An 8,112-nucleotide genomic window follows, 5' to 3' on the forward strand; every position below is an offset into this window, starting at 1 on the left:
CCTGTATCTTTAATATTGAGCCATATGAAATCACAAGAGTATGCCAAATCCAGTCAGCATGTATAAACAGGCATTTCATGTTTCTGTTACATTCAACTTCTGAAATGCCATTAGCAGAAACCATTAAAGCAAACAATGAAAACACAAGTAATAATTTCTTTAAAAAACACTTTGCAATGCCTGCATCATACATATTAATTTATAGCTGCAGCAACAGAATCTCATATTCAGATGGTGTCCTCTCAAAAGGAACGGTGTAACAAATCCCTAGCAGTACTTAGCTTAACGTACCTTCCTGGTGATTTATATGATGCACATCATTGTGTGCATAAAGTCCAAATTTCATGACACAGACACATACAATTATATGGATGACAGTAATATTCCAATGAATGATATAAACATCAACTGTTAATTCACTAAGAGAAATAGAAAGTCAAGGCAAAAGAGACTATGTCCCAAAACTACCTGACTACTGCCTTTAGGCAAAAGATCTTTTGGAAATCAGCTTTTAAAGACTTTAGTTTTACCATTGCCCTGAAGCAAGCTGAACCTAAAATGTCACTGTACTATCTGCCCAACCCTGGGCCCAGAGTTGCCCATGAAATACAGGTTGACTTCACCAAGATTCGGGTGAATCCATTACTTCTCATTCCCACAAAACGTCTGGAGCTGAGTTTAGTCTCTGGTTTTGGCCTATTGACATTGTCATTTTGATCTGAGGGTGAAAAGGGATTCAACCTAAGAGTATCTCATTTCTTAAACAATCTAGAAGAGAGGTATTAGTTTAAAAGTCATTCATTGTTTGAGGAAACACTTTCCACATATTTTCCATGCATTCTTTCTCTATGTGTGTGTGTGCGTGTGTGTGTGTGTGTGTGTGTGTGTAGACACTACCTTTTAGAATTTTACTCTGTTATATAACTTTACTTTGCAACTTTTACTTTCCTGCAAGTGCCTGGATAAGTAATGTGCAAAGTGTAAGGCAAAGTTGTTTCTGTTCTATTTTGAGCAGTTCATAAAAGAACTTTCAGGTCACCTTTCCTATGATCTGCAGATTGGCTTGGTGTGCACTCCAGAGGTGCCAATCATTCTTTTTCTGCTTACTCCTCTCTGTGAGAGGACTCACAGCACTGGAAGAGATGGTCCAATCACCATGTGATCTCTGCTCCTTAACCTGGCCACAGCCGATCGAAGCCAGAGCCCAGATGAGTCATTAGATTTTCTGCCCTGAGGAGTTGGAATTGTGACTTAGTGACTGGATCTGTTAGCTGCATGGGTTTCTCTTTCTTCTGTTTCTCAAATAGCCTCAAGCCCTTCAGCCTCCTGGGTGATGTCTTCCTTGAATATCCAAATAAAATGTCTTAAGTCCTGCGGTGGAGACAAATGCTATGTGTTAAACTCAATTTCATTTCTTCTTCCTCTTCCTGGGCACACAGGAAGACCACATTCCTGAGCTTCCCTTGCAGTTACGTTGTGCCACGGCTGTCAGGTGCTAAGCAGAGAGGCAATGGCCAGGAAGAGGAGGCAGGAGTCTCTTCTTGTACAAGAGTTGACAATTAAAGAGGAGAAGAGTAGAATGGTATTGGTAAGCTCAGATGGAGGCTTTTCCTTCCAAGGAAGATTTGTGCGTATGATAGAGCAGAGAAGTGGGCCACTGGTGCTAAAGAGAGGAGATGTGGTAGAAATGGATGGGTTGAAGGGTGAGCTTGAAACAATATGGGCATGTCAAGGCAGGGACAAGGAGTTACTGAGGAAGCATATCCAGAGGCCTCAGCCTTCTCCCTGGAGTCAGAACCACCTGCTAAGGGGAGTGGAGGAGAAAAGGTGGGAAAAGAGAAACTCTGAAACTGCCCTTTGGCCAAGTTCCTGGAGCTGGACAGCATGGATTTGTAGTAAGCCAGACATGATTGGTTTTGTGCCAAATCCATGGAGTTTGGTGTGATCCGGGAGAAGGACCAGAGAAGGCTGACTGTGGGAATTATCAGAAGTCAGAAACCTATGTTAATATAACATTATCACTTGCCTAAAGAACAGATGATAGGGAGAAAAATGTTATTCTTCTAGGCCCATATTTATTCACTATTTCTTCTTACTAATAATACCCCAGTGTCTTTAAGTACTAAAATATTCCATTTCTATGGAATATTTTCTCTCATCTGTACGAATAAAAAGGATGTTCATTTTTTTAAACATCAGGTACTCATTGCTAAACAGGACAAAATCAATCTTTTTTTATTTTTTAAGACCCAAAACAATAGTTAACTACTATTTGAGCTGGGGATCTATTGTCTAGAAAAGTAATAATTATTAAGTAATTCAAAAAATAAATATAAAAACAGGTTCATTTTTGAAAATTTGTTCAGCACAGAAGAGTTTTAAAAAGAAAAAAAATCCATAAACACATCATCCAGAGCAAAACATTTAAAATATTTTGGTGTCTTAAAAAATTAGTGTCATTCCAGATAAAGTTTTGTACTCAGTGTTTTTTACACATTATTTAATAAATATTTTCCAAACTCATCAAATGAACTTTAAAATATAAATTTACTGACTATAATATATAGTACCCATTTTTTTTTTAACTTTAAGTCTGTTTTGTTTGTTTTTTGAGACAGAATCTTGCTCTGTCACCCAGGCTGGATGGAGTGCAGTGGTGCAATCATAGCTCATTATAACATCAAATTCCTAGGCTCAAGTGATCTTCCTGCCTCAGCCTCCCAAGTAGCTGGGACTACAGGTGCATGCCACCATGCCTGGCTAAATTTTTTTTTTTAGAGATAGGGTCTCACTGTGTTGCCCAGGCTGATCTTGAATGCCTGGCCTCAAGAGATCCTCTCACTTCTTTGGGAGGCTGAGATGGGTGGATCACGAAGTCAGGAGATTGAGACCATCCTGGCTAACACGGTGAAACCCTGTCTCTACTAAAAAATACAAAAAACTAGCTGGGCAAGGTGGTGGGCGCCTGTAGTCCCAGCTACTCGGGAGGCTGAGGCAGGAGAATGGCGTAAACCCGGGAGGCGGAGCTTGCAGTGAGCTGAGATCCGGCCACTGCACTCCAGCCTGGGCGACAGAGCGAGACTGTCTCAAAAAAAAAAAAAAGAAAAAGAAAAAAAAAAAAAGAGATCCTCTCACTTGGCCTCCCAAAGTGTTGGGATTACAGGCATGGGCCACCAGTCCCAGCTTGTCTGTTTTCAAATGAAAAATTTAAAGCTGAAAATTGCTGCAATGTATATTCTGATTATTACCTTAGGACCGATTTCTACAATGGTATATCAATAGAGCAAAGAATATATTTTTCTTTAAAAATAAATTTTCTTTAAAAATAAAAGTTCTAAATGATTTTTTGAGATACATCATTCAAAAATGAAGGTGATCTATGAAATATACACTGACCAGTCTTGTCCTCATCCCTATTCCCATTCAGTTTATTATGCCTTGTCCCCTGTAGGTAACTATTTTTCTCAGTTTCCTGATTTGTCTTCCATTGTTTCTTGCTCAAATGTTTATTTCCCAATGAGAGAAATACCCTGTTTCTCACAACCTTACAAAAAGGGAAGATATTTTATAAACCGTTCCATGCCTTGCTTTTTTCACCTTACTATGTATCCTGGAGATCTTACCATATACATTTGTAAAGATATTTCCTATTCCTTTTGTCTCTCAGTTGCATAATGTTCCATTGTATGGACGTACCATAATTTATTCCACTAGGAGCTCTGAGTTGTTGTCTTATATTTTGCTATTACAAACAAAGCTATAATAAATAATCTTGAAGTATGTCATTACATATATGTCTGGAAATATCTGTAGAATGGATTTCAAAAAGTTGGATGCAGGGCAGCCCCTAGGATGTGTGGAGCTCCAGACAAATATTCTTTGCAGGGCCACTGCCCTCACAGGCCATTTGGCTTTAAACTGTTTTGCAAAATTCTTGAACCCATTTGAAGCTTAGTGATTTATCGATGAAGATTTAGTGTAATGGATAGAAAAGAGGTACTTACACATTTGGATATTGTCCAGTAAGTGCAAATGAAGATTCTTCATAGTGTCCAGATTCTATCTTTTTGTGTTTTTTCTTTATTGTCAAATGTTATTCCTGGCTAATTTCCTGTCTCCCACTGCAAGGAAAAGTTACCAATATTGTTACTAGTTGCAATGCCAGGGCTCTTCAGAACCTATTTGTATTGAAGTGGTACCACACTGACATCACCACATCGACGGTAGGCAAGAAGGACACCAACTGAAAGGGCCAGCTGTGGAGCAGTGGTCTTGAATACCTTCAGAAGAGAAAGGGACAGCCATCCCTAGAGACCTGCCTGACATGTGCTCTAGAGCCAGCAGAGGGGGTGGGGAAACCTCCCTGAGTGCAAGTGATGAAGTATGCACAGGGTAAAGGGTGACAGCTACCACCGTGTCAGACTTGAATGCTCTAGACGGGAGGCAACACGGCAGCCAGAATGCTGACATGAGACAGCTACGGCTTGAGTCCAAGGGTTAACTATGGACAGTTAGTGGCCCAGAGCTCTCAACTTGCCTTGTGTCTGACATGAGAGTCACACAAAATCAACATGTCATTTTGGTCAGTAAGAGTAATCAACTCATCAAATTGCCTTCCTGGAACGAGGGCTGGCCATAGAATCCTGGAAATACCCCGTAGGCATGAGTCTCTGGTCTCTGGTGGACCTCAAACAAGGGGAAAAACAGAAACTAGGCCCACTGCCAGCCCACTGGCCAGTCTTAGACTTTGGATGGCAAATTACAAAACTGTAAGGTAGAAGCTTCTGCCAACTGGATACCATACAGGATCAGTTCTAAGTTGGGGCACCCTGCCCAGATGGCACTGCCGACCCCAGCTGGTCTTAGTATCGGGGGGAGACTTAGAAACGAAATTTAGAAATTAGGAATTCACTCTAAAGAAGGGGTAGGTGAGAGTGTGTGTGTGTGTGTGTGTAGGGACAGATAGTAAAGATTTTAGGCTTTCAGGCTCTATGGTGTTTTTTGAAGCTACTCAATTCTACTGTGTACAGAGAGAGCAGCCACAGACCTTATGGAAATGAATGGACATGGCTGAATTCTAATAAGCTTTATTTATCCAGGCAGCAAACTGGATTTGGCCCACTGGCTGAAATTTGCCAAACTTTGCTATAAATCATGCAGCAAAGGGTCCAGCCTTTCCTTGCCTAGTAATGGTGGAATTACAGAATAGGACGACAAGTGCATTTGTAATTTCGTTATATATGGCCAGATTCCCCACTACAGAGCTTTTATTCTGTTCTACCACCAGCAATTTTGTCTCCCTACAGCCTTGCCAAGGGAATGTTTTATCCAGTTTTGAATTTTGCCAATCTGATACGTAAGTAGTATCTCCGTGTGATTTTAATTAGCATTTTTTTGAGTGGTATTAAAGATTTTTTTTTTTTCTGTGAACCATCTCTCCTCTGGTTATTTTACTATTGAGTTGTTGGTATTTTTTCCCTTGATTTATAAAAGTTCTTTGTTTGCTAAGGAAATTAACCTTCAACATGTATTCTGCATTTGTTGGATAAAGTGTTCTATAGATGTCAATTAGATCAAGGTGGATGACAGTGTTCAAATGCTTGAGATACCTAGTAGTCGTTCAAGTAGAGTTGTCTGGCAGCTATTTGGAAATACAGATTTAAAACTCAATTGAGAGTCTGGGACTAGATAATTTTGGAATAATCAGTACAGATGATATTTAACAATAAGATGGGTAAGATCACATAGGGAAAGAAAGTAGATAGAGAAGAGATGATAAAACTGACTGAGAACAAGAGAAGCAACCAGCAAAACAAACTGAGAAGGGGCTTTTAGTAAGGTAAGGAAAGAAAGCGAAGGGCAGACTTTTGGAAGCAAAGTAAAGAAAATATTTCAAGAAAGAAGGAGATTCTGTTAAATGCCTTTACAGATTAAATAAGGTAAGAATTCTTATTAGAAATTGATCATTGGATTTGGCAATGTGGAGGCTATTGGTGACTTTGACAGTGAAGACATGTTTTTGGTAAGGAATTTTAAGAGGAAAAGAATAATTTTGTATGAGAAAGAATCTCAAGTGGCATATTTTTGTCCTAACATCAAATGACTGGTTATTTAAGAAAGAGGAAGTAGAGGACAAAGCAAAAAAGCTAGACGTATCATTGAGTGTCTGAGTAAATCATGATAAGGTTTGTGAAGAATGAATTTATAAAAGGAATTTTTGTGTGATCATGTTGGTTACAATTGGAAGGGAATTATTTGTAAGTTTTTCTAAGGATTGAGCTTTGATATTAAAAATACACTAACACAAAATTAAATTTTTGGTCGCCTATGCTAGAATAGCAAGGTTTTCTCGAATTATTGATCTGCTCTTAGCAAAAATTACAAGAGATTTTTATTTTTAACTCTAAAATCTGTTTCTTTAGCAGCCATTTTCTAAACTGTACACAATTTCTATTTCTGCCACATTTCTTCCTGACATTCATTTAATGTCCCTAGTTTCAGGCTGAAAATGCTGTCTTTATTCAGATTGGTGATTTCACTTATCAAGGTAAACTTTTCCTATTGAAGCTTCTCAGATCTATTTCTCAGAAGTTCGACTTTGGCTGTATCTAGGGACATGTGATTTGCAGGTCATAACATCATTGCCTCCTGTTCTTTCTCTTCTTGAGAAGGACTGAGATGATCTCTCTCTCTCCTTCAACTTTTTTGTTATTCCTTAACTTTTTTTCTCCAGCTCTAACTGTCGTTATAACCTGACAGTAAAATGCTTATCTTGAAGGCCTGGAAAATTAGTGTTTTCTTCTAGTATAACTTAATTCTGTTGGCTTTTCTTAATGTGTCTGAATTGTTCCATGTAACTAGGAAACTTCTGATGATGTTACTAAGACACATATATTCCCCTGCTCAAGGTACTGGTTTTCTTGTTTACATTTCTCTATAATATGGTATACATTCATAACCTTGGGCACACTCTTCCTGTGTCTGATTAAGTTCAAGTACCCTTTCATGAGGTTTGACTTCCAGATTATCTAAATAGGCTTCCCATAAGGAGAAGCAGTTACACTGGAGGAGGTTTTTCTTTATCTTTTTGGTAACTGGCCTAAAAAGCAAATATTTTATATTTTATCAAGATAATTTCCTCTTGTCTTCATTTTTATTATTATATAGAAAAACTGAGCTTTGAAAAAGTTGATTTGGCCGGGCGCGGTGGCTCAAGCCTGTAATCCCAGCACTTTGGGAGGCCGAGACGGGCGGATCACGAGGTCAGGAGATCGAGACCATCCTGGCTAACACAGTGAAACCCCGTCTCTACTAAAAAATACAAAAAACTAGCCGGGCGAGGTGGCGGGCGCCTGTAGTCCCAGCTACTCCGGAGGCTGAGGCAGGAGAATGGCGTAAACCCAGGAGGCGGAGCTTGCAGTGAGCCGAGATCCGGCCACTGCACTCCAGCCTGGGCGACAGAGCAAGACTCCGTCTCAAAAAAAAAAAAAAAGAAAAAGTTGATTTTTTTTTTTTTTTTTACGTTTATGAAACTTCTTGTGTTGCTTTTGAAGTCTTTGGATTATCACTCTGGTTAAATGACTGGCTATTATTTCCCAGTGACCTGCGATCCTGTTTTGATCAAGTATTTTGAACTCTTTGACATCTTTGGCAGGCTTCTCCAGGATCAACATTCTAAATTAAATCTTTTTGACCTAGAATTAACTTCAGGATTTTCCATGTGGGCCGCTGGAGAGCCTCAAAGGATGTATCTTTCATCTTGTAGAGACATTAAGTGACTAAGCTTGCTTAGTAAATTGTATGGGAATTATTGTCAAATGATAAGTGATGCTAGGTTTTCTTTCAGTTTCATTAATGGGCATGTTATTGATATGAATGGCCCCAAAATGTATAAAACTCTTAGAAATCTAATATCTTTTTGGCCATAATTCTGGTTATTATATGCCACAAAATAACCAAATTTCCTTGTCAATTGCTGATTATAATGAACCAAAGTCAGATTTTTAACCATGGCTATTGGCCGGGCGCGGTGGCTCAAGCCTGTAATCCTAGCACTTTGGGAGGCCGAGACGGGCGGATCACGAGGTCAGGAGATCAAGACCATCCTGGCTA

The sequence above is a fragment of the Colobus angolensis genome, unplaced genomic scaffold (assembly GCF_000951035.1).
Source record: "Colobus angolensis palliatus isolate OR3802 unplaced genomic scaffold, Cang.pa_1.0 Scaffold10, whole genome shotgun sequence".
NCBI lineage: Eukaryota > Metazoa > Chordata > Mammalia > Primates > Cercopithecidae > Colobus > Colobus angolensis.